Source organism: Humulus lupulus, chromosome 7 (genome assembly GCF_963169125.1).
Source record: "Humulus lupulus chromosome 7, drHumLupu1.1, whole genome shotgun sequence".
Taxonomy (NCBI): Eukaryota; Viridiplantae; Streptophyta; class Magnoliopsida; order Rosales; family Cannabaceae; genus Humulus; species Humulus lupulus.
In genome coordinates, this window is record NC_084799.1 from 151,672,447 (window position 1) to 151,698,956 (window position 26,510).

Consider the following 26,510-nt stretch of genomic DNA (forward strand, 5'->3'; position numbering starts at 1 on the left):
ACCTGTTATGTATCCTCACAGTTTCATATCCTTACCATAGGTTAGGTCCTTGACGCTATCCCTTTATACTTAACCGTAATACACATACCCCTGCATCACCAAGTGCTAAATAATTCTTACCTTGTCTTCTGAACTCTGATTTGACACTACCCATTCAGTCTATCTTTAAGTTTCCTTACTGTTCCTCCCATCTCTGGTGTTGTTGTCCACGGAGACATTTATGTGATAGATGACGCGCTTGCCAGTCCTGTTATGCTCTCTGTTCCTCAGACGTTCTTCATTAGCTTCTTCGTGGCTTCAAACCAACTCTTTTCATACCTGTCCCTTCCTCTTGCAGCTTCACTCTGAGTACCCCTGGCGAAACCCAATCTGGCATTTCATAGAATCCTACCTGTGACCCTGCTTCCTTGGTGTTAACGTCTTCGGCATAATAGTCATTCGCTTCCCTCTTTTGTCTGGAGGTAGTCCAACATACCACTCGTAGACTTAAAGGAGGCTTGTCCACACCGTTCTTGTACTCTCTGCCTGAAGAACTTACCTGTGCTGCTTGAACCGGTTTAGAACCCTTTTTACCAATTTCTTCACACCCTACTCAGTACAAGTAGCAATTCCTTAAATGTCTCTTTCCTTGATCACTAGCTGGTAATAACCAGATCATAGATCAATTCCTGGAGACATTGTTCCGTCTTGTACCCAACGTTAAAACTTTTCATTCTTAACCGACGATATCAACAAGTCCCACAATACAATGCTCCATCTGATTCAAGATCAAACCTCTTCGACTGCGTAGGTAATTCTTCCTGTCAAGTTATACCACCTTCCATAATGTTTCCAACATGAAACTTGTTCGTAGTCCAGTCCTGAAGTGTTCCCATTCCTTCTTTGTACCCATCTGAATGCCTACTGATCGGCTTAGTTTCCATCCAATCAAATTATTAGTTCCCAGGTGATATCCCTTACAACCCATGGTTACCCCTTAGCAGATTAACTCTCCAACCCTAACTCTTGTTGAAGCTTCCCTACAACAAGCCCTACTGTTCTCACTACAAATCTCTTGATTATTTGTATCCCAAATCCTCTGCCAAAAGTTTCTAGTTCCTCCCCAGCAATTACTGTTTCCTTCAGCCTCTCGCACTGTACCCTTGAGGCATACTCTCTCCATGTCTGAATCTTTCTTGAAGGATACTCAACACTGAACTCTTCCAACTCGTTATGTAACCAAAAACATGAACTATCTAACCCACTAGTCAATTTCAAGAAACTAGTTTCGGGCTTCAGATGTAACAAGGCATCCCAGTCTTTCTTTCCCTCACCATGAGGAAAACCATCCTAACATATCAAATTATCTCACGTAGAAACCATGCCTTCCCCTGTCATCCTTTCTAGCAACATCCTCTGCCTTAGGTACATACCAGATAACCTCACTGGTTCTCGTCACCATTCTGACAACTACCTTTGCAATCAAAACCCCCTTTCCTATCACAAACTGGGTGCCACAGCACTGCCTGGGGTCCCTCTACCTCGATAACCGCAAATCTATCCTCATTGAGTTCCATCAATAGAAGTACTATCTTTTGCATCCTTTTCCCTACAGCATTCATGCTCGATATCTCATTTCATAGATCTCAAGCCACATGGCTCTCTCTACTTCTCAAATACAACCGAAGATCCAATACACTAGAGCGGCCCTGTCACCCTGGACCATCCCAAAAACTTAACCTTTACATGGGTCATCATTCCCAATTACCACCACTTGTATATTTCTCCCTAAAGTGTAGCATTCAACTTCTAATACTCATTAACACCTGTCATCATTGTCTTAATATCCCAAATCAAGCTCATAGATTCATTAATCTCCGCAGCTCAGACTATGTCCTTATAACTTCTTTTGTCAAATTCCCATTTAAGTTCTTTCCCATCCATCATGCCAATGTCTCAATCTGAATACCATTTCCTAGCATCCTTCTGCCACAAGTACTTAACACAATCCCTTGGTTATGACCTCTCATCACCATATCGCCAAAAGTGGAATCAGCTTTGCCCATCCACTAAACAATTCTTAAGCCAACCCAAACTTTCCTCTTTAAACCAGAAGATAATGTCTTTTAGGCTTTCCATTCAATATCTTTTATCTGTCTGTGCCCTTATAACGAACCAACACCATCATATGCTAACAAACGACTCTACAACTTTCATGATAGATGGAGGTTACCAACCCCAGTTATCATCTGCAACCTTCCTGTATTACGATACCAGGTCTACGAAACCAAGCAAACAATCTGAGTTCATCTGCCACAGCTTACTAAGCTCTTCAACCCTGATGTTCTCACTCTGAACCAAACCATATCCAGGTCCAAGTAATCACAATATTCATACACACATAGAAGAACATAATAAACATTAACTCCCATTTCTATGCATTTAGCCATCCAATTTATTGCTACCATGTTCATTCACACTTCCTCATGCTTCCTAGAAATCAACAGACAAGCATAACATATAAATTCACCTTGGGCAGTCACCCACAAGCAAACGAGATGCAATCCATCGTCCCAATATTCATTCACATGCAACAACAATGCTAATCAGCACACCTCCATCACATCATGCAATAGTCAAGGGTCAGGCCCTATCAGTTCTCATGCTCCCTATAGCCATACAGCATAGTACATTCATATTTTAATCAAAAGCTTAAGCATATAGTCTCAAATATTCAATCAAAGAACCCTGAGTCGAGCTTGTCTTCGGCGGCAAGTGTACATGTCCAGCCTATCTCCAGGAACCCTTAAACCTAGGACGCTCTGATACCAAGTTGTAACGCCCTGGATAACCAAGACCGTTACACTGTGTGTTTGAAATAGTGCAGGACTTGCTAATCAAGTCATTTTAGGTTCCCGTTCCTGTACAAATCCTTGATCGTGGCGGCCGAGCAGCTGACAATGTACACCTTGCCCCCAGAGCTCTCCAACCCATGGCCAACTTGCCTTACCTACACCATGTAGCACCCGTGAGCCGAAGCCCGGCAAGAAAACATAATATCATAACATAACAGTTATAGCAGCTAGACAATTCACAGAGCATAATCCAATAACCACAAGGCATTACTCAGTTCTCTCAAACCATAATATCCATTCAAGACAACATACTGGTCAATAACCAATCCAGCTCCAGATACTCATTAAGTCATAGACAATAATCTACAACAGATATTCAGCACACACATTCAGATTCAAGACACAATCAGTCATATAATACACTTATACCACACAATATTCAGGGCCGACGACTTAGGCCGCACCCTCTGTTTAACCCACTGACTCCGGCCCGCTTAAACAAAGCTCAGTGCATAATAAGCTGTCCTCGGATACCAGTGTCCAAGCCGCGCCCTATGCGCAAGTGTGGATTTTGGCACCCTTAGGCCGTTACCACATGTCCTCGTGGCATAATACCACCTTATGACATTCATATCATTATAGGGAACTCTTAGTCCCAACATAGTCACATAGTGTATCGCAATCACATAACAACACATTCAAATATAGGGAACACTTAGTCCCATCCTATCCACATACACAGGTGCATTTTTCTTACCTTAATGCCAAATGCTTTAATTAGAAAGAACGACCCCCGAGCACGATCCATTCCCGAGCCCTAGCTTGTCACCTAGTCACAACCAAGATAATGAATTCCATTAATATTCACATATGGGTTTTCATGAACAAACTAGCTTTCGGGATTCCAAATTCCACCAACCACGGTGGTGAAACCAAACCCAAGCACCCTAGACCACTTTCTCGTGCCTAAAACCCTCAAAAACTCAAGTGAACAGCCAAGGGCTGCGGCCCTTGAAGCTTAGCCGCGACCCTTCTCCAAAACAGAGCCAACACCACACCTGAAGGGGACACGCGCCGCGACCCTTGCTTTGGGCACCGGGCGCTTACCTTTGGCCGAGCCTTCTTGGCTCCTTTGCAAGCTAGGGCCGCAACGCTCTAGAACAGAGCCGCGGCCCTTCCCGTCGAACCCAGAATTTCCACCATTTTCAACCTCCAAACCTTACCCAAAACCACCCCAAAGCTCCCTATTTCCATATCAATCATTCCCAACACTTTTAAGACAACTTTAGCATCTTAATTCAACAGAAAACTAAGCCTAAAACTCATAGAAATCCCATCTTCAATTTCTGAAACCCAAGAACACAAACACTCAAAACCAACCAGTCAAAACCTGAATTTAAACTTTTAAATCATGAATTAGAGTTCACCTCTTCCATTGAGCACCTTCTCTAAGCCAAACCCCAGCTAGTTCCCAAGCTTTCAGCTCAAATTCAACCTTAAATATCAAAGTTACAATTATCTCAACACCTAGCTAGAACTCATAATTTTCTAACCAAAAGAAAGGAATTCACTGTTTACCTTAGTGCTGATTCAGTTCCTTGGATAACCCTTGAGTTAAACCTCAAAATCCCCCTCTTCAATTCCCAGAAATCCTTAGCTCAATCCCCTCAAAATCCCTCTTGATTTTCTCTGTTTATTTCCCTTGAGAGAGAGAAGAGAGTTGAGAAAGAAAAGGTTGGTTTATAGTGGTTCTACTGTTTTCTATTCTTAGTAAGTCTAGCCTTATCATTTAAGTCAAACCCAAGGCTCGGGGTGCCGGAACCGTCCCCGAGGCCAAAATGGTAAAATCTCCCATTATTCCCACCTAGACACCCTGACCTCAAATATATCTCCATATATTTATTTTCATAACCCGATAGTCTAATTAACTACCCGATACCTATAATATCCCTGACTTATCCAAAGTCAACTTTTAAACCCCGTTGTGACTTTCCCGCTACTTGCTCCCTAGGATCGCCTCGTGCTGATAGTTACAAATGCACACACTTGTACACGCATATATATTTATCAATCTACCCACATAATAATGTGGTCTCAACAATTTATCACACACATTCACATTTATGCCCTAACGGGCCAAGATTACCATTATGCATACTTATTCAATACCCATTTCACGCTTTCTTACCATTAATTCTCTTAACCTCCAATTATGCCTTCCCGGTGCCATCACGAACGTGCAGAGACAGTGCTATCCAAGCATTTACGGTACCATCACGAGCATTGACGGTGCCATCACTAACGTGTGGACACAGTGCTCGTTTTGGGGATTCCTCAATCATGATGAATTCAGAGTTGTCACCAATCAACTCTATGTTGATATTCTGCTTCCAATTAAGGAAGTTTTGTCCAGTGAGTTTCTCCATCGAAAGTTGAGAAAGGATGGGAGTAGACACAGACACTACATAGCTTAAAACTACAAATTATCAATAAAATAGAAATCAATCACATTTGCTCAATAAAACTTCTATTCACACAAATTTCAAGAAATAGCGCAACATATACCAAAATATGTAAGATATGAGAAAAAATACCAAAAACAATCATATCTATATTTCTTTAGATTTTTAACTAATCTATGATATCCTTGTCCCGGTTGGCGAGAGTCAAAACCACTAGTTAAATAGAGTTGTAAACTCATTCAATAATGGACACCACTATTAACAACCTACTATTCGATCAAATAAGAAAACAAAATCTCTTATTTTATGAGCTAGACCCATGGTTTCGATAATCATAGATTTAGTTCTAGTAGTCACCGTAGGGGTGAGTCTAGTAGAATTTGACCTATAATTATCTATCTTTTGAGATCTAACCTTTTCAAAATAACTAATGAACACCTTCCGTAGGGGGACGAATCAAAGCGCCTCGAGGCCCCATTAAGCTATTGACTATGTTAAACCAACGGTGGAGATCGAATAAAATTCTTAAAATAAGCTCATTATAAAATTAAAAAATAGTATTTTTATTATTTATTTTTAGAAAATTAATGACGACTATGGTTTTCCCAAAAAAAAAATTAAACAGATTAAATTTTTTAAAACCAAAGTCCTATAATATCCTATTAATTCTAAAGTGTTACATTGAAACAAATTCAATTAGTTTAGAATTAATTTGTTTCTAATCAATATTTAGGTTGAACTAATATAATGAACCTATACAATTAAGTCCTACTCAGGTAAATGAGCCTTAACAATTGGGCTTGTATGGAGGAGGGTTGGGTCCAGTATGTCGTTCCCACTACAAAGGCTCCCTATCTTCCATACAAGGTCCAAAAGACAGGAATTTAAACCTTCATTTTATTCATTGTTATTAATTGATTAGGCCCGCTATAGTCATGCAAAGAAAATGGGCCTTCACAAGTGGAATCACCCACAAGAGAGGAATTTAAACTTTACATTTTCTAATGGGCCCAAATAAACCTATCATTTTATGAATATTTTATTTGGCAAAATACCATATATTCAACAAACATATGGGCCACTATATGCATCTAAGTCCAATTGCAAAAATACCACATATAGTGCAAACATACATGTTATAATTGGATGGGCATATATGAGCAATTCTATGAATTTATGCAAAAATACCACAATTAATTTCATTTGCAAAAAATACCACAATTAATCATCTAGAATTTTTCAAAAAATTCAAATTAATTAAATTTTTACAAAAAATATGTTAATTTAAATGAAATTTATCAACAATTAACAATAGTTAATTTAAATTTCATTTATCAACAATCAACTTAGTTTTAGGTTAATTTGATATAAAAAATATTAATTTAATTTAAATAGGATTTATCAACAATTAACCAAAGTTAATTTAAATCCCATTTAAAAAATATATTTTATTAATTGGCTGAAAAAAAATGATATTTCTAAAAATTTAACCAATTTTAAATTTTAAAATCAATATCTTAACTATTTTCCAAAATATCTTGTGTTGTTACAACTATTATCTAATATTTTAACCATTAAAAAAATATAAATAGTTATAACAATCCTAAAATATCTCAAAATAGTTAAACAAATTTAAATATCCATAAAAATATCTAACTAACAATATTCAAATTTCAAATAATTCAAATATTAAAAACTATAGAATAAAAAGATATTTATATTTTCATATAAAGATTTAATAAAAAAAATCAAGAATTTAAATGAAAATATCTTAAATATCTGATATCATAATTCTATTGTTTTAATATATTAAAAGATTTAAAGTTAAGTTGTTAGTCTATTTTTAAATTTGAATTTGAATATTTGTAGAAAATATCTAATTATTTAAATCCCAACTAACAAAAATATCTTATTTAAAAAAAATTAAATGATAAAACAAAAAAATATTTTTGGTTTTGATTATAAATAATTTATTTCCACAATTTTTTTTTAAATTTAAAAAAAAAATTGGATGAACAGTACCACGGGGTACTGTTTATCGCGAGGCGCGCATGGGAGCCAATGCAAAAAAAAAAATTGAGCAATTTTTCAAACCAAAACTATTTTCTAATTAATTTTTAACATGTTTTACACAAAATAAAGCATATATAAAAATTAATAGCATAGAAAACACAACAAAATAACCTAAAAATTGCTAAAATTCACATAAAATCAATATGTTTCATAAAAACATGAAAACCATCCAATTATTCAAACATATCAAATAATCCAATTTTAAACATGTTCATGCATGAAAATAAAGATTACCAAAGGCTCTGAGGCCAGTTGTTGGTAAAACTTATACAGGATTTTTCTTTATTTTCATGTATATCTAATATTAAACAAATTAATACGAGATAGCCTAAAACATGTTTCTAAAATTGAATTCAAAGAGAAACAAAGAATAGAATACTTATAGTATACGCAACGAAATTAAAGAGTCCTTCCTTCAGTTTCTCTTACTCTTGTATCCTCTCTGTCGCAGAGTATTACCAAGAAACTGAACCGATCTTCTATTTTCTTCACAACCTTCCAATGTATCCTTAGAACCACCTAGACTAGTGTGGGCAATTCTCAACACATGAGATAGATATAGAGAGAAGAAGAGAAAATAACAAAGAGGCTTAGAAAAAGACTTGTGTTTAGAGAGAATCTAAAACTATCAGAAAATCTGACTTGTGACTTATGTTTTGACTTCTCTCTATGCACTCCTTTTATAGACTCAATTAGGTCATTTAATTTAATTAAAAAAATCAATAAAATAATAGCCATTTTGAAGCCCTAGGTCGAAATTATCATGGGCTATAGGCCCGTGAAATTTCCCATTTGATGGGACTACACTGGATCGGTACGAGCTTCCTGATAATATCCATAAATGACTTGTTTTTGGTAAGAGATGCACATTACTATACGTAAAATCTGGTGCATGATATACATCGGTACTCCAGTGCATTTCTCCCTCAGAGTCAGAATAAATGTGTTTTCGAACCCTCTCTTTGAAATTAAAAGTGGATGTTTTTGCGCGAATCTCAGCAATCACTTGTTCTGATTCTACATATTGATCGTTTTGAACTAAAATCAAACTTTTTGGTGGAATAGTCACGTTATGGCTAATATCTTCACTCTCAATAATTACATTGTAGAGTCCAAGAACTTTACTTAGCTAGTTAGATAGTAGTATTTTAGTAATTATAGTATTATCTTTATGACTGTCGATTTTTGGTTCAGACCGGGAATTATTTGGACACTCATAGTAGTGCTTGTAGATTTTTTAAGTTTAACCTATAGATTAAGAATATTGATGTTAACCTAAGGTTTGATTAATATGGCTAATATTGAGGATAATATTTATACTATAAGGTTTAGATAAGAACCAATAGGATTTTAAGCACATGTTATGTATGGGTGATTAAGGATTAAGTATTTTGAGGATTAAATTTAAAAAGGGTAAAATTTGAATGTTCTAAGGTTAGTCAGCAGCTTTGAATACGTTTGAGGGCTTAGTCAAGGCTGTTTACCCAATTTGAATTAAGCTAAAAATGTGTAATTTCGTGTTTAAAAAATCAGCGTATGCCGATATATCGCAACTATAGGGGGCGATATATCGCAGCACGTAGATACGGAAAACACGAAACGATGCACGTTTGCCTCGGGCATAATGGTCTAGGCGATATATCGCCTATAGGGGGCGATATATCGCCTCCTTCAGCATATTTTGAATGTTTTTGAAATCATTTTCCATTCAACCCTTCAACCTCTTGATAAGTCCAGCATCTTTTTGAACGAGTCTTCAGCCTTTGCTGAACGATAATTCAAATTATTTTCACTTAAAAAGCCATTATTTTTATTCAAGCTAAATTAAGATCCTTTCATTCCTAAACTCTATAAATAGGACCTAGTACCCAGCCATTATTCATCTTTTGCTCTAAGTTCAGAGGCTGCAAGTTGCTAGGTGAGTGTGAGAGTGTAAACACTTGGGTGGGGAAATCATAAGCTTGATCATCATAAGCTTATCAAACACTTGGGGAAGTAAGGTTTCATAGTATTTTGGTTCGAGGTTTAGATTGGTCTTACAAGTCTTCAAGGTAACCCAAACTCTAGTTCGTTTCTGTACTTTTTCTTTAAAAGTTCTCATAGTCTTCTACTTATTCTAACCTTATTCTTATTTTGGTTAGGAAATCTAAGAACTTGCACATAAGTTTTTGGTAAGTATTTTCTCAATGGTTTAGTCCTTCCTCCATTCCTTTCATTTCTCTTCTTCACTATACTCACTCTTTTTCAAATGGTTCTTAGGAGTGTTCCAAAGTCCCAACTCTGTCCTCTTATCCCGGTAATTTTGGTAAGGAAAATAGGATAGAATTCATGTGTTATATGTTTTATATGTTATCTTATGTTTTTATGTTATGAAATGTGTTATGTTATGTATGTATGTAGGCTTGGGCATATGACCCATATGACTAACAAGCCCCACCAACGATTGTGGTGAAACCCGACACCAAATATGGCAGCCACCAAGAACACACGAAATTGGAATGAAGAACCGCGACCCAATGCTTAGCCAAGCACGAACCTTGCTATGAGGAAGACGCCACAAATGGGCATGGGAATCTGTTTGATAAGTCAGGTTGAACGCCACAAGGAACCCCTTGATAAGTTCTAATAGTTTCTTCAAGAACTCAAGAAGAAAAACTCACAAATTTCATTTCATCATAATCTGATTTTTCCCAAACGTTTACAAGGCCTAATATAGCCGAAAATTACATCAAAGACAAGCCCCTTTGTCTTCCTAATGAAAAACCGAAAATTACATCAAGACAAGCCCCTTTGTCTTCCTAATGAAAACCGAAAATTACAAAAAAAAAGACTATTGGACTCACACAAGTCAAGTGTTTGACTTTCCACAAAATAAACAAAGACTAAATAAAAAAAACGTGATTAAAATAAAAAATACAAGATAACAAAATGTAATAAGACTCATTACAAGAAGCTAAATATTGATCAAGCTCCTAAATTGGTGTCCTCATCATTCCTCCCCTCTTGACTTGGATCAACTGGAACTTGACTTGGATCTTTAGTCTTGGTGTTCTCATCATTCCCCCCTCTTGAGAAAGATTTGACCTCAAATCGTCACCTGCATCAAAAGGACTCAAATCAGAAACATTAAAAGTAGCACTAACAGTATACTCATCTGGTAAATCGAGTCTGTAGGCATTGTCATTGATCTTTTCTAGCACTTGAAACAGCCCATCTCCTCGAGGTAGCAATTTGGAACGTCTTTGTGCTGGGAATCGCTCTTTCCTCATGTGTAACCATACCCAATCACCGGGATCAAAAACCTGCTTGTGACGACCCTTGTTAGCATCAAGTTGGTTAGTGTTTAAAAGAGCCTCCTTGTACATGAGTAAATTCTTTGGCTGATTTGTACGCAATGCTCGCTTAACCTCACTTTTTTTTGCATAAAAATTATTTTGTTTTCTCTCTAATTTTCCCTCATTGATCGAACTCTTCTCTTTCATTTCTCTCTCACGTGATTCGACCCTTTTCTCTCTTTGTCTCTCTTTTTTCTCACTCTCATTCATCTTTTCACTCTCCTTCTTTTGCTCACTCAATTTTTTTTTATCACTCAATTTTTGCAACCTCACTTGGTCTTCATATACTTGCTTTGGCGTCAATGGAACTAGAGTGATTGTTCGTTGACGGAACGTGAATGAGTACTTGTTGGTGAAGCCATCATGCTGGACTCGCCGATCAAATAGCCAAGGCCTTCCTAGAAGGAGGTGTCCAGCTTGCATTGGAACCACATCGCACAATACCTCATCCTCATATTTGCCAATTCGAAAAGATACCATAACCTATTTTGTAACCCTCACTTCACCACTATCATTCAACCACTGCAACTTGTATGGACGAGGATGTTTACGCGTTTGGAGCCCTAGCTTTTCAACCATGGAAGAACTAGCAACGTTAGTGCAACTACCACCATCAATAATAACACTGCATACCTTGTCTTTCACATGACAACGAGTGTGAAAGATGTTCTCCCGCTGCACCTCTTCTTCCTCTTCTTTTGCTTGCAAATTTAAGGCTCATCGTGTGACTAGTGCAAGCACTCACCAGATTCTTCCCCAAACTCCTCACCACCCATAGAAGCGTCCTCCAATGGTGGCATGTCATCAAGATCATCTTCCTCTTCGGAATCTATCTCCCCATTATCCCGAACTACCATAACTCGCTTGTTTGGACATTGGCTAGCTAAGTGTCCTCGCCCCTGACATTTGAAACATTTTATCTCACTAGAACGGGACGAAGTAGGGGCTGTTTTACCTTGAGGGGTCGTGGCTATTGTGGCTGGTTTTTGTGTAAAGGATGAAGTAGGTTGGTCTTCTTTCCTTGGATAGTTCGACCTCCAAGGTGTTGTACTTGGATCGTGTGGGCTCGGTCTTGGTTTTGAACTTGTACTACCCTTCTTGAGCTGCCTCTCAACTTTGATTGCCATATGCACCAAATCTTCCAATTCCACATAATGGTGTAGCTCAATTGGATTAGCAATCTCTCGGTTCAACCCATTCAAAAACCTTGCCATTGTTGCCTCCCGATCCTCTTCCACATTGGCTCTAATCATAGCCATCTCCATCTCCTTGTAATACTCATCAACACTCTTGTAACCTTGACGAAGACCTTGCAACTTAAGGTATAGATCTCGATAATAATGAGATGGTACAAACCGTCGCCTCATCACCCTCTTCATAGCCTCCCAAGTGTCAATGGCACGATCTCCATTTCGCCTCCTGTTGATGCACAGCTGATCCCACCAAACAATAGCATAATCAGTAAATTCAATGGCAGCTAGTTTTACCTTCTTCATGTCAGATAGTTGTGACAATCGAAAACCAACTCCATCTTCTTCTCCCACTCAAGGTATGCTTCAGGATCACTCTTCCCCTGAAATGCTGGAATTCTCATCTTGATATTTTCTAAATAATTATCTACCTGGTTCCTAGCTTCTCTATCTCGACCATACCTCCTATGGTTACCCGCCGATATCCTATCAAACTCTTCATCAGAAACTACCCCTTCCAAATCCCCTTCATTCTCATCCTCCCTTTGGTACACCCTATTCCTCCGTGGCCTCCGTTGTGTTCCCTCTTCTACCCTATCCAACCTCTCATGTATTTGCTCACACTCCTCCCTCAACATCCTCCTCATCTCCCCCATTAAAGCTTCAATTTGTAGATTTGGAACTGTAGGTGGTGGAGTGTCATTGCCTGCATTTCTTTTTGTATTTTGTGACATGATTGAAAATCTGCAAAAAAATAAGGTTAGAACAGTTATAGAAAAAGACCTCACCACATTCCCTCACGTGTTTTCACTCAAAAATTGTCACTCAAGTCCACTCGTGTTTTACTCAACTTTGATGGCTTTTACCCTCAAATAAGCTCACACCTCTGCCTTTTTCCACTCGTATTCTTCTTTAAGCCCTTTGAAAACTAATGAAATGGTAATATGGAGGTTCAAGCAGCAAATCCTACCAAACAAACCAAACGAACACTGATGAAAATTCGCGAAAACTGATGATTTTTGGAACACTTGTGTGGGGTTTTGGCAAAAAGGCCTCTAGACCATAGGGAACAAGAATAGAACAAAAAAATTTAAGAGAGGTTTCCAGACTTTTTTTTTTTTTTTTAGGTCTCGGATCCCCTTGACTTTTCCTTTTCTTTCTTCCCTTTTTTTTTTTATCTCTCAAATTTGATAAACCAGATACTCAATTTCTGAACAGAAAAATTTTGAACACCAAAGAACCAACCCGAAAACCAAGCAAACTGTGGTACTATAACAGATTCAAGAACAAACCAATTTGTGATTCAAGAACACTCCCAATAACAGAAAACCAATATTCCCAAAAACCAATCTGTGATTCAACCAATAAGATCAAAACCAAAATAATTTGTGGCACTATAACAGTCTCGGATTTCACAACAAATAAAGGAACCAATTGACACAAGGAAACAATTGAAACAAGATTTGTGGCTCGAATTTTACAACAAATAAGGGAAACTTTGGAAACAAAGAAATAATTGAAACAAGGAAACAATTGAAATAAGGAAATCAACAAGCTCTAGAATAGTTTCAGATTTCACAACAAATAAGGGAAACAAGGAAACAATTGAAACAAGGAAATTAACAAGCTCTAGAATAGAAAAACACGACTAGATGAACACGAATTGAATATAGAAACACGAATTGATTTTTTTTATTTTTCAGAAACCCTAATATAAGAACACGAATTGAATAGAAAAAAAACAAATGAAAAAGGATAGGCCAAACCGGATGATCCTAAGCTCTGATACCAACTGATACGAACCACACCAACGATTGTGGTGAAACCTAACATCAAATATGGCAGCCACCAAGAACACACGAAATTGGAATGAAGAACCGCGACCCAATGCTTAGCCAAGCACGAACCTTGGTATGAGGAAGACTCCACAAACGGGGATGGGAATCCGTTTGATAAGTCAGGTTGAACGCCACAAGGAACCCCTTGATAAGTTCTAATAGTTTCTTCAAGAACTCAAGAAGAAAAACTCACAAATTTCATTTCATCATAATCTCCTTTCCCAAATGTTTACAAGGCCTAATATAGCCGAAAATTACATCAAAGACAAGCCCCTTTGTCTTCCTAATGAAAAACCGAAAATTACATCAAGACAAGCCCCTTTGTCTTCCTAATGAAAACCGAAAATTACAAAAAAAAGACTATTGGACTCACACAAGTCAAGTGTTTGACTTTCCACAAAATAAACAAAGACTAAATAAAAAAAACGTGATTAAAATAAAAAAATACAAGATGACAAAATGTAATAAGACTCATTACAAGAAGCTAAATATTGATCAAGCTCCTAAACTGGTGTCCTCATCATTCCTCCCCTCTTGACTTGGATCAACTGGAACTTGACTTGGATCTTTAGTCTTGGTGTCCTCATCAACCTGCTTAGCTAGTAGGACCCCACTAATCTACTGGGCATATGACTTGTTTAGTCTATGGGACCCCAAGTAATAATGGCCATTATAGTATGTGTATGATATAAGTGTTATGTTATGTTTTTATGTTTCTTATTAAATTTATGTATATGAACTATGTGGTAGATTTTCCTTGATGGGCATTAGGCTCATTCCTTTTTTGTTTATATGTGCAGGGAAATAGCTATAGTGGCGGGTAAGATTTGTGGATGCTTGGGGAATGTGTATCGGTGATGAATGGATTCAAGGAGTCAAGAGTTCGATTTCGAGGATGTAGTCTTTTATTTATGGTTTATGTGTATTTTTCCGCACCTATTTATGTAATCTCTTTTCATTTCAATTAAGATATATTTTCTTTTTAAAACAATGGGATCCCATATCCTGCTTTGAGTTTATGTAATTAAACATTGGTTTTTAAAGATTAGGGTCTATGTATAGTTTTCACTAATGGTCCAAAGTCTAGAGTAGTTGGGTCATTACATACATCCAAGTCTATAGAACATAGAAAAGCGGGATGCCCATGACGTGTACGTGTGGGATGAGCCAAATCCTCGTTGAATTTGATTTTTCCATTAGAAGTGGCTCGTACATGTTCGGCAGTACCTCCGGTGAATACTCCACCGGTATGAAAAGTTCTTAATGTTAGTTGAGTGCCCGGTTCCCCAATAGATTGACCCGCAATAATACCTACAGCTTCTCCCAATTCGACGAGGTCGCCATGAGTAGGGCTCCGACCATAACATAATCGGCAGATCCAAGACGTACTCTTACAAGTAAAGGGAGTTCGGATAGAGATGGGTTGTGTTTGAAAAGTTATGAATCGATTGACAAGTCCAATACCAATATCTTGATTTCGAACGGCAATGCACCGTGGTCCTATATATATATCGTCCGCTAATACACGACCAATCAATGTTTGGATAAAAATTCCTTCCGACATCATCCCATTTCGAGGACTCACAGAAATCCCTTGGATGTTGCCACAGTCTGTTCTACGTACAACAATGTGTTGAACTACTTCAACAAGTCTGCGTGTAAGATATCCAACATCCGATGTTCGTACAGCAGTATCCACAACTCTTTTGCGGGCTCCGTAACAAGAAATGATATATTCTGTTAAGGACAGTCCTTTGCGTAAATTGCTTTGAATAGGTAAATCAATCATTAGTCCTTGTGGATCCGACATTAATCCTCTCATACCTACTAATTGGTGTACTTGAGTTGCATTTCCTCTAGCTCCCGAAAAGGACATCATATGAACTGGATTAAAAGGATCAGTCATCCGAAAATTAGGATTCATTTCTTGTCGCAAATATTCACTTGTAGCATACCATATCTCAATAGATTGTCGTAATTTTTCGACCGCATGTACATTTCCATAATGATGGTGTTTTTCCAAAATCAAACTTTGTTGTTCAGCATCTTGGACTAGCCATCCCTTAGAAGGTATTGTTAAAAGATCATCAATTCCTAATGAAATAGATGTAGCAGTGGCTTGCCGGAACCCCAGAGTCTTTACTTGATCCAGGATGTGGGATGTATATGCCATTGCAAGTGATCTATTAATCTACTAATAAGTCGTTTAATGGCAGTTCCATCTATCACTTTATTGTGAAAGACCAGACGGGCCCGTTCTGCCATAAGTACCTCCATATTCTGATGAGTGGGGTTTGACAATGGGTTTGAGTCAATGATTGGAAAACTTCCTTTTCTCGATCTTGATTCGAGTAGAAATTCAGGAATTATGTTCCTTGTTGAACCAGAGGGACTCAAATTCACACTGGATTCAGAGAACTACTTAGCTTGGATACCATATGATTAGGTACCTTATGAGCAGGCCCGGCAAAACCCTTGTATAGCTTCTTCGATTTCGCGATAAAGAGAAATATGACCAACAGTAGTTCGAACATATATACAAAGAATTTCTTTTTTTATACTTCTTACTATGTAAATGTCCAAAAATCTCATGATAGGTACCCAAAGATTCATAGTGAACTTCGATGGGAGCTTCTCTTGAAGTAATAACGCGTTGATCGAGTCGCCACCGGAGCCACAAATGACTATCTAAATGGATTCTTTTCTGCCGATAAGCTCCAATTGCAGCGTAGGAATTACCAAAAAAGGGTTCTTTTATATATTTATCGGTATTATAAGCTCATTGGACTTAAAATCAAGGCATGTATTATTTTCTATTGATTTAATTAATTAAATAATTATTTAAATCCTTTATCAAATTAATTATTTATAATTTGAACCTTGATTTAAAGTTATCTATTAATTTAGATACCAATTTATCTTAATTAATAAATCTGCCATAATTTCTCTTTTCTTCTCAAAATTACACAACTCTGTGAAACTATCCAAAATTGACCTAGTCAACTTTGATAATTCTAATTGATAATTAAATCAATTAATTGAGACTGTCTAGATGATTTTATCCAAGGTACAATGGGGACCATGGGCCTATGAAATCAAGCTCCAATAAGTTATCATAAATCTAACAAATAAATTTACTAACTTATTAATTCCTCGTGACTCCACTATAGACTAGGAATTGCACTCTTGAATTCATAGAACACTCTATAACAAATATAGATACACTATTAATTATCCATTGTTACAACCATAATTGTTACTCAATCATCTATAGACGGTCTACAATGAGATAGGACTAAAATACCATTTTACCCCTCATTGTATTTCATCCTTAAAACACTTAGTTCCTTGTAAATGATATTTTAGTAAACTAATTTAATTACTGAAATGATATCTCTATCATTTAACACCTTGAACCAAACTAAAAGGAAACCACCATTTCACTTCTTCATCAGAAGCTATAGATGTTCACATCTATGATTAACACTCCCACTCAATTATACTATCGAGTTCCCAAGATGTAAGTATGGGCTAGTCCGTAGGGTAAGCTGGTAATGAACAAGTCAAATAACTCAAATAATACAATAAATTGGAATACTAACCACTCAAAATTGAGATTGAATTGACCTATGGTCAACTATATTATATGAATAGAATAGATAATAACTATATGTTTACTTATCTTATCAACTGTCAATATCGGTCCTATCCGATGTAACAAATATATCCGATCTTATCTACTTTGCTAATGTTCTGGAAAGAACATAACACTGTAATGTGTAAGTAGATCATATCGTAGATTGGCAAGTCAGTGTAAATCATATGCACTGACTAATCTTAGGACTAACTTATTTTGAACATATAATCATATTTATATTTCACTGTGATTACGTCACTATAAATAATATTAGTTATATACCCGGGATTTAATAGAATTTTATATTAAACAAATAATCATGAAAATAAAACATGTGAGCAAAGTGATTGACCAAGTCAAAAAATGATTTCTATTCTTTTATTGATAATAAAATGAGATTACAAAGAATTTGGGTTTTAATTAGGGCATAAAACCCCAACAGTTCCACGCTCACTGCACCAGTTTGTAGTGCAAAGTACAAACAGAACACAAACAAGAATAATAGTTACAGAAACTAGGATAAAAAATAACCAAGATGAAAGAAAGGGTTTAAAACTTGAACACAACAAATCAGAAACAATCTTGAATAGTCACTTTATTGATCTAGTATCAATATTTGTTACAAACCTCACACAACTCTCTCTAGAGCACGAGTTACAGTATATGTGAAAAACTGAAGAAAAAAAATTGATTCCTAGGCCTATGCTGTATTTTTATCATCTGTTTAATTAAGCCTTGAGAAGTTTACCTTCTTTTCTACGAAGCTCTTATGAGTTAAGTTTCTTTTTTTCAAGTTTATTAAATTTTGAAAATGATAAAACAAAATAAAACTCAATTAGAGAGGTCCAATGGCTCTTATTTTCATAATTTCTTTAATTAACTTTTTTCAACAAAATAAATCCTCTTCTAATTAAATAAATTAAAGTTGACTTCTTACATAACTACAAAAATAGGCTTTTACTTCAGTTTTTTTGCTTGTTATTCTTCGGATCTCATGGAGATATTAACCGAAGTTAATCTGAGCGATGGTTTTTACATAATAACTGAAGTTAAATGGTACCCTTTTAACTTTAGTAATTAATAATTGAAGTTAAGGTATTTTTTCATTAAAAAAATATATTTTTATTTTATTTATATTATTATTTTGGTTTTTTATAAAATATTTTCATAATTATTTTTTTAATTATAATTTGCAATTATTTTAATATTAATAAATATATTTGAACATTCCAATAAACTTAAAATAAAATAAATTCACAAACTATATAGACTTAATGTACATATATCTACACATTCATACAGAAATAAAAGTCAAGTACCATATAAACATCTAAAGTATTCATACAACTAAACATGTGAAGTTCACCTAGGTACTTATTTGAAACATTGAAATTTTTTATATATTAAATATTTTTAAAAAAAAGTTAGTAGAATTTTCCCTATAAATAGGACTACCCAAACCTGTAGTTCAAAGTAACCTTATCTAGTCAGGACAGATGATAAAGTTACTTCGAACTAGGGACTTATGGTTACCACCACAACACACAAATTCTCGATAGCCTATTCAAAACCTACCGCCAAACCTAAAAAGTTTAAATTACTACATATTTAAAAACATGTTCAATTAATAAATCCTAAAAAATTGAGTTGAGTTTCCTCTGTTTCTATAACTTATCCCAATTTCATGAGTACCTATTAATTCAATACAAAGAAAAGAAACAATCAACATGCATAATTACATCCTTATACCACCGCAACACACAAATTTTTCATAACATACTTCACTAGTTTTCAAACTTAAATTCCACTAAATTCAATATAAATCAACTATAATTCTATAAATATGTGCAATAGTAATAAATAAAACTAAAATACTTACTCACCTTCAATTTAATCTTCAAGTTAGTAACTGCCAAAACCAAAATATTGTCAAAGAAATAATCGTCCTAAAAAGTTTAAACAAAAATAAAGTATTAAATTATTGAGTTTATATATAACTAGTAACAAACATATTTAATATTTGATACAAACTAAACATTAAAACATATTTATACAAATGCCTCTTTGAACAAAAATATTAACTTGATTCTTTTATAACAATAACATATTAAATTGTTTTTTTTTCAACAACAAAATATTAACTTGATTAATACACCAAATAATTATTATAAATAATAATATTTTATAAAATAACAAAATTATCAATTTATTAATATAATAATATTAAATTCGGATTAATAAAGAAAATTATCATAAACACATAGTTGGAAGATTCATACATTTTTAAATAGTCAAATGTAACTCCTAATCAAGATTATCAACCTTAAAATCCTATATATTATCAATATATTATCAAAAATATAATAAATCTGAAATAATAAGCAGACAAAATATAAAAAATCATACGGACAAATATTTAACGATCCTTACCTACTTCGAAGCTCAAAAACGTGTTTGGATGTTGAAAATCCATTCAAAAACCCAAAACAATGGGTATTTTCGACCACCACCCATACCCATTATAAAATGAACAATTTTTCCTCTCAAAACTAAATATAATCTGTTGACCGTGTTTTTGGCCAACGACGTGAGAACGTCAAAAACGATAAAACCTTCAAGAGAAAAATAAATGACACAGACGATTTTGTAGTGGTTCAGCCCCAATGTGATGGTAATAGCCTAATCCACTTAGAGTTATGATTATATATCTACACTCAAGATCAAATGAACCTGAGTCAACTGAGTTTCTTCAGCGTAGATTCCAAGAATACATAAATTCTCTCAAATACAAGTACTTTCTCTCTCTAGGAAATTCAGATCAAAAGTCCAGAATTCCAAAAAGTCCCCTTTATGATGCCATAAGCCTTGTATTTATAGGCTTAGGATCGTACAGATGATATCCCCATAATCGGGATATTTTATTATTCTCATTATATTTAAATTACAACAATATTCAAAATGTAACAGTACACTAAATTTGTGGGATAAATGAGAGATTCCCGCGTATGCCAAGACCGATTCTTGTTGAAGCCATTTATGGGAATCTTGATGTAGTCCTCCTCTATCTAGTTGATCTATATCATCTTCCGTCTGGTCGGCCACACCTTTACTGGGCAGTCATGCACTTAACTGGGCAGACATGCACTTAGCTGGTCGAACATGGTCATGACCGATCGGCCAAGTTCATGCCTCATAGGAAATAGTCATGCCTGGGTAGACAAGGTCATTCCTGGGCAGACAAGGTCATTCCTGAGCAGACAAGGTCATGCGTGGGCAGACAAGGTCATTCCTGGGCAAACAAGGTCATGCCTGGGCAGACAAACACTTGACTGGTCAGACAAGGTCATGCCTGGTCGGTCATGACACTTCTCAAGCCAGTCAAAATTTTTCAATGGCCTACTGGGCTACTCCTAAGACAGGTCACCCATCCATTCCTTGCCACTTGTCATTTCTATTGCCACATCATCATTTTCAAATTTTGGGGATAACATTTGCCCCCCAAGTTTATTATATGATATCTCACATAATAAACTTTTTTCTCCACAGCTGACGGCACTATATAAAAAAAATAACTGTTCATCTTCCCGCCATGCAGCAAACCACAACTCCACAGACCGTCACTGCAAATAACTGCTCACAATCGTGGGGAGAAAAAATATCCCAGGAATTCTAAGGGTCCAAATATAAGTGGTAACTCCCACTTTTTTCCTTTAAATAAGCCCCCATACTTACACATTCCCACTTACACAAGAAAATTAGATTTCAAAAATCCTTCCTCTTCTTTTTTCTCTCTTGGCCGAAACCTCTTGGCTTCTCCTTCTCTTGGCCGAAACTTCAAGGGACTCCAAGGTGAAGCTCTTCATTTCTTTAAGCACTCTCCAAGAAAATCAAGGGCTCTTCAAAGTTGGGTAAGTCTTCTCCTCCATGCTCTCATATTGTTGTTATTTTTTTTCAAAAAATCCATGAAAAATACTTCTAGTGGCCGAAACTTCTTGGGCATTTTTTCTTGAATTTTGTCTATGAATCTTGGAGATATAATGTGTGTGGTGGCTGTTTTGATGTTGTTTAGACTATGGGTAACCCAACATTATCTTCAATTTCATAAAAATTTCAAGAAAAAATAGGTCAATTTAACCTAAATCATGATTATGGGATTTTGGGTTTTTGATGGCATAAGTGGTTTCAAGAACATTGATAAACTTTTCAATTTCTCTATTTTGATCTTGTGATTGTGTGTTTTGGATGAAAAAATATGTTTGTGTTAGGGATTTTAGACTTGTGTTTTCGGCTCAAGGAATATAGTGAGATTTGGGGTATGGTCGTTATTGCATTTTTTTTTCTTTATAAAAGTGTGGTCCGATCGGACCACATATGAGCTCCTCGGACCAAGAAGCATCTGACCGGACCTTGCTTTGGGCTCCTCGGAGGTGCACGGCTCGAACACACGGGGCTAGGCACGGTCCGCTCGAACCAGGCCCTTCGGCACTCCTCGGACAGAAGCGTGGCAGCTGCTCAAATGGACAGCCCCTCGGACGCACGGCTACTCGGATACTCGGTGTCCGGTCGGACACACATGCGGGCACGCCAGGGGCGTTGGGCTCCTTGAACGCATCTCCTTGGGTGTTTAGGCATCCGAGCGGATGCACCACCCAACTCCTCAGACACGGGTGTCTAGGCGCAGCCCCTCGGACTCCTTCAGCTCCTCGGACGAACATTGCTCCTCGGACACACACGGCTCCTCGGCATGCACACATGGGTGCTGGCCTCCTCGGACAGCCTCTTAGGCATGCACACACGCTCGGACATAGGCACACACATCACCAAATTTTTTTTTTGCCTATTACAAAAGTTTTCCATTCATGCTGATTCTAGTGACCTTAGACACTTCAAGTACTTTTTAGGCACCTTTAGGCACTCTTAGGCACTAAAATTATTTTTTCCCATGCATGCTATATTTTTTCTACTTAGAAAAAAATTTTCTAAGTAGAAAAATAAATTCTGTTCTTGTTGAATTTTATCTGTATGGTTACTCACCTCCCCATTTTTTAATTTTTGTAGATGAATCGCTTTGACTATAGGGGAGGTGACAACCACACGGACTTCGATACATCTGTCCCACAGTCAATCGAGACCCCTCAAAGCAGCGACTCCTCATCAAAGTCTTCCACCAGTCGCACTCTTGAGGTTCGCCTCTGCCGCTTCAAGCAGATCCTTCCCCGTTCAACTTTGTACTTTCTCCACGAAGAGCAGTTTCTTCAACAAGCTGCACAGTCGACCATGAGGGTGAAGAAATCCAATAGACTCCCCCAGGACCAAGATCCACAAGTTGCCCGCAGAGCGGTGCAAAAGGTGGTGGAACACAGTGAGGCCCACACTGCAGCTTCTTCGAGACCACCTCTTCAAGTGTCAAAATCAAGTAATACTCGGAGACGAATCACCCAGGAGTTTGCCACCAAGGTCCAGCACTTGGCCATCCAAAAACCACGGAAGGCAGGAGAAGAAACACCTTCCTGGTTCACTGCCCAGCCTTCAAAACTCAATCCCGGGATGTTCGACAAACACATCCAGGCTTTGGGTTTGAGTGGGGTGAACGTGATATGTCCGCGCCCTCACCAGAGAGCCAACAGGCCCGGTAGACCATACTGTGCCTGGTCCAGGCACCATATCCACGCAGGAGCGACACTCCCACTCCACCCCTATTTTCGGTCTGTAGCGGATTATTTCAACGTCTCCCCTTTCCAGATCGCACTGAATGGGATTCAGGCGTTGTCTGCGCTGTATTCTCTACTCTCTGCAAGGCTGGGACGAGCCTACTCCTCATGAGGTACATTACTTGTTCGACTTCAGGACTAACCCAAGCCATAAGAACACGGGTTTTTTCCACCTCTTTCACAGGCAAAAGGGGGTTAAATACCTTTGTGGTATCGCACACAAGTCGAACCCCGGGAAATGCTACACGGAGTATTTCCTCACATCAGACATCAAAGCCAACAATTTGGCTTTTACACATGCGGGTCCGTTCAAGCAACCCTTGCCTACTCAAGAGATGTTCAAGCGAGCAAAGGTGTTGGCTAACATGTGTATTGAGGATAAGGACGTGAAAATTTTGGTTACCGTGGACAACCTTCAGATGGTGGGCCTACTACCGTGTAACGCGACTGATCAGTCCAACGCCGGGACTGAGGTGGTGACTGACTAGTTTTCTCCTGGGCCATCTCCGCACTCCCGTAGATCAGGCGATCTTGTCATTAGGGAGCCTCAGCCTGAGTATCAACGCAGTCCTGCTATTCCCGCCCAGCCTGGGAAGGGAAAGGCCATCCAGCCTGAGAGGGACCTCAGTTCATCATCTGACGACGAGGACGACTTCCTCGATCAGATCCTCAACTCAGGTCTAGTAGTCATAACAATATGTTTGATAACTTGGTGATTTAAGACTAATAAAGCTGTAGTAGTTTGATATGTTTGATAACTTATCTACATTTTATTATATTTTTTTTTCTAACGAATCTTGTGTTTTTCTCTTTCGCAGATCCAGAGATGTTCAGGCACTGCATTGCTCCTCCTGCCCCGAAGAGGAAGTCTGGCGAAGGAAGTGGCTCCACTCCCCCAAGAAAGGTCCCGAGGACAGTGCCATCAAGCCAAGGGAGACAACTTGAGGGGTTAGTTACGATCCCACAGTTGACCCCTTCCTCGCTTCCTCCATCAACGAGCCTAACTCCCCTTCGTCCGTCCGGCCCGAGCGAGGCACTACGTACTGCTAGAACCATTGGGGGGGGGGGGGGGGGGGGCAGTTGATCAGACCCTCCACGACGCTTCAACGATTCAAGGCTTTGAATCCTTCCCTCGACTCAGTGTTGACGTTGTCTTAGAGAGAGGGATTGCTCAGTTGGCGAATGTAAGTGCTCTACCACAAGATAGTTTGTTACTTATGTTCATACTTTGTAGTAACCTTTTGTTTTTCATGTAGACGCTCATGACCATCTGCCATGCCCAGCACCGATCAGTCGACTACAAGGAGTTGATCAAGGTCTTAAATGATCAACTGGTGGAGGCTCGAGCTAAGGTGGATGCTTTTCAATCCAAGTTGGAGCGGTCAGAGAAGACTGTGGCTGAGCAAAAGGAGTCTCTTAAGGGGTTGGCTGATGGGAATGATCAACTAACCCAAGCCAACAAGTCACTGACTGATCGGCTAGACAGACTGACTCGTGAGAACGAGGGGTTAGCTCGCGAGAACGAGGGACTAATTCGTGAGAATAAGGAGCTGAAGCAGGAGAAGGAAGCTGATCTGACTCGCTACGAGGAGACCTGCTTCAATTGTTTTTATGAGGTGTGGAAGCTAAACAAGCCTCTCAACCTCGACTTCCTCACCGAGGAGATTAAGGCAGAGGAGCTCGCCAAATGTGAGGCCAGAGCTGCTGAGGAAGCTGCTAATCCTACCAGCACTACATCTGCTTCCCCTACGCTATCATTCCGACCAAAAGGAGCAGTTGATGCCGAGGAGGGGGTTGATCAACCTGCTAGAGCCAACCAGTGATCCCTCATCCTACCAGAGAAGCTTCTGTCCTACCAGACAAGTTGTTGTCCTACCAGCCTTCTATCATACCTTATTTTGTTTTTTGTTATATACTCTTGCTCGTATGATCGAGCTATTTGGCATTTGCACTTTACTTTTCTTTTTTAGCTAACTTGAAACATTTAAGTCTTTTTACACTTAAAACATTACAAGTTTATTGTGAATAGTAAAGTCTCTGTATGCCCTTTATTTTCACATGAGTACTTAGTTTTCTAACTTAGAAATTCTAAACATTTCATAAGTCCATACTAAATATACTTTCTCACGCTCTTATTGCTCTAACATTTTATGAGCATAACGTTTATTATCACACGAATATCTGCTTCTAACTTAAAATTTTTAAAAATTCCAAGTTACTTAAGCTTTGTCAAACAAGTTAGCTTAATGGCCTTTTTGGACTTCAAAAATTTACAAGTCAGCCTAAAAACAGATATATTTGCTCGTGCTCTTATTGCCTGTGTTGAAGTGCACGACAATATACCTTATGTGCACGCTAGAATACTCTATGTGCCCCCTAAGTGATTGAGGGTTGAAAAATCCTTGATCACTTGCTACTTGACCGAATTTGTCCGAGCAGTTACTACTCGTGAAACACATAGAATATACAAACATATTTCAACAGTTAACCACTACAAAAACATGCAACTATTTAAACGTTGGTCATTCATCTCATGGATACCGACCAGTTGAACACTGCTCGGTATATATGTATATTTATTTTTAGAAGACCTGTTTTGTTTAAATTGTAATGACAGTTGAACACTGCCAAGCAAGAATAATCAACACATATGCAAAATTTGTAGCAAGATTCGACCACGCTGCGCGTGATCTCTTTTATTACTCGTAATAAATAAATGACAAAACGTGTCTAATAACGAGTCTTAAACAATACAAACTTAAATAACAAGTTAAGCACTTGATACAAAGCTACTACTCAGTAAGCTTTATTGATAATATTTCCTCAAGTGCTCGCCATTCCAGTAGTTCCTGATCAGCTCTCCATTTAACCGAGCAAGCTTGTAGGTGCCGGGTGGCAAGACTTGCTTAATTTGATACGGTCCTTCCCAGTTTGGTCCTAGTACGCCAGCTGCCGAGTCTCTGACAAACACCTTCCTGAGGACCAAATCTCCGATCTGGAACTTTCGATCTCGAACTTTGGAATTGAAGTAGCGCGCCACTTTTTGCTGATGAGCAGCAACTCTCGGGTTTTCCTTCTCTCGTCTCTCCTCGAGGAAATCCAAAGATTCTGCTAGCAATTGATGATTCTCCTCCTGGTTGTACATGGTCCTTCGATGAGATGGTGGGTCTACTTCAATAGGCAACATGGCTTCATACCCATTTGCCAAAGAAAATGGGGTATGGCCAGTTGCTGTCCGGGCAGTAGTCCTGTATGACCAAAGGACTTCTGGCAATTCTTTTGCCCAAGCACCCTTAGCTCGCTCCAGACGCTTTTTCAGAGTGTCCTTCAGAGTTTTGTTTACGGCTTCAACCTGCCCATTGGCTTGTGGATGGGCTACCGCGGAGAAACTTTTTGTGATACCATGTCGAGTGCAAAAATCGGTAAATAT

The 26,510-nt window shown here is 37.7% G+C and overlaps 1 pseudogene; it reads right to left on the reverse strand.

Annotated features, from left to right (window-relative positions):
• Positions 1-984: 984 nt before the first annotated feature.
• Positions 985-16,102, reverse strand: LOC133792294 (DNA-directed RNA polymerase subunit beta''-like; annotated as a pseudogene).
• Between the last annotated feature and the right edge of the window lie 10,408 nt (positions 16,103-26,510).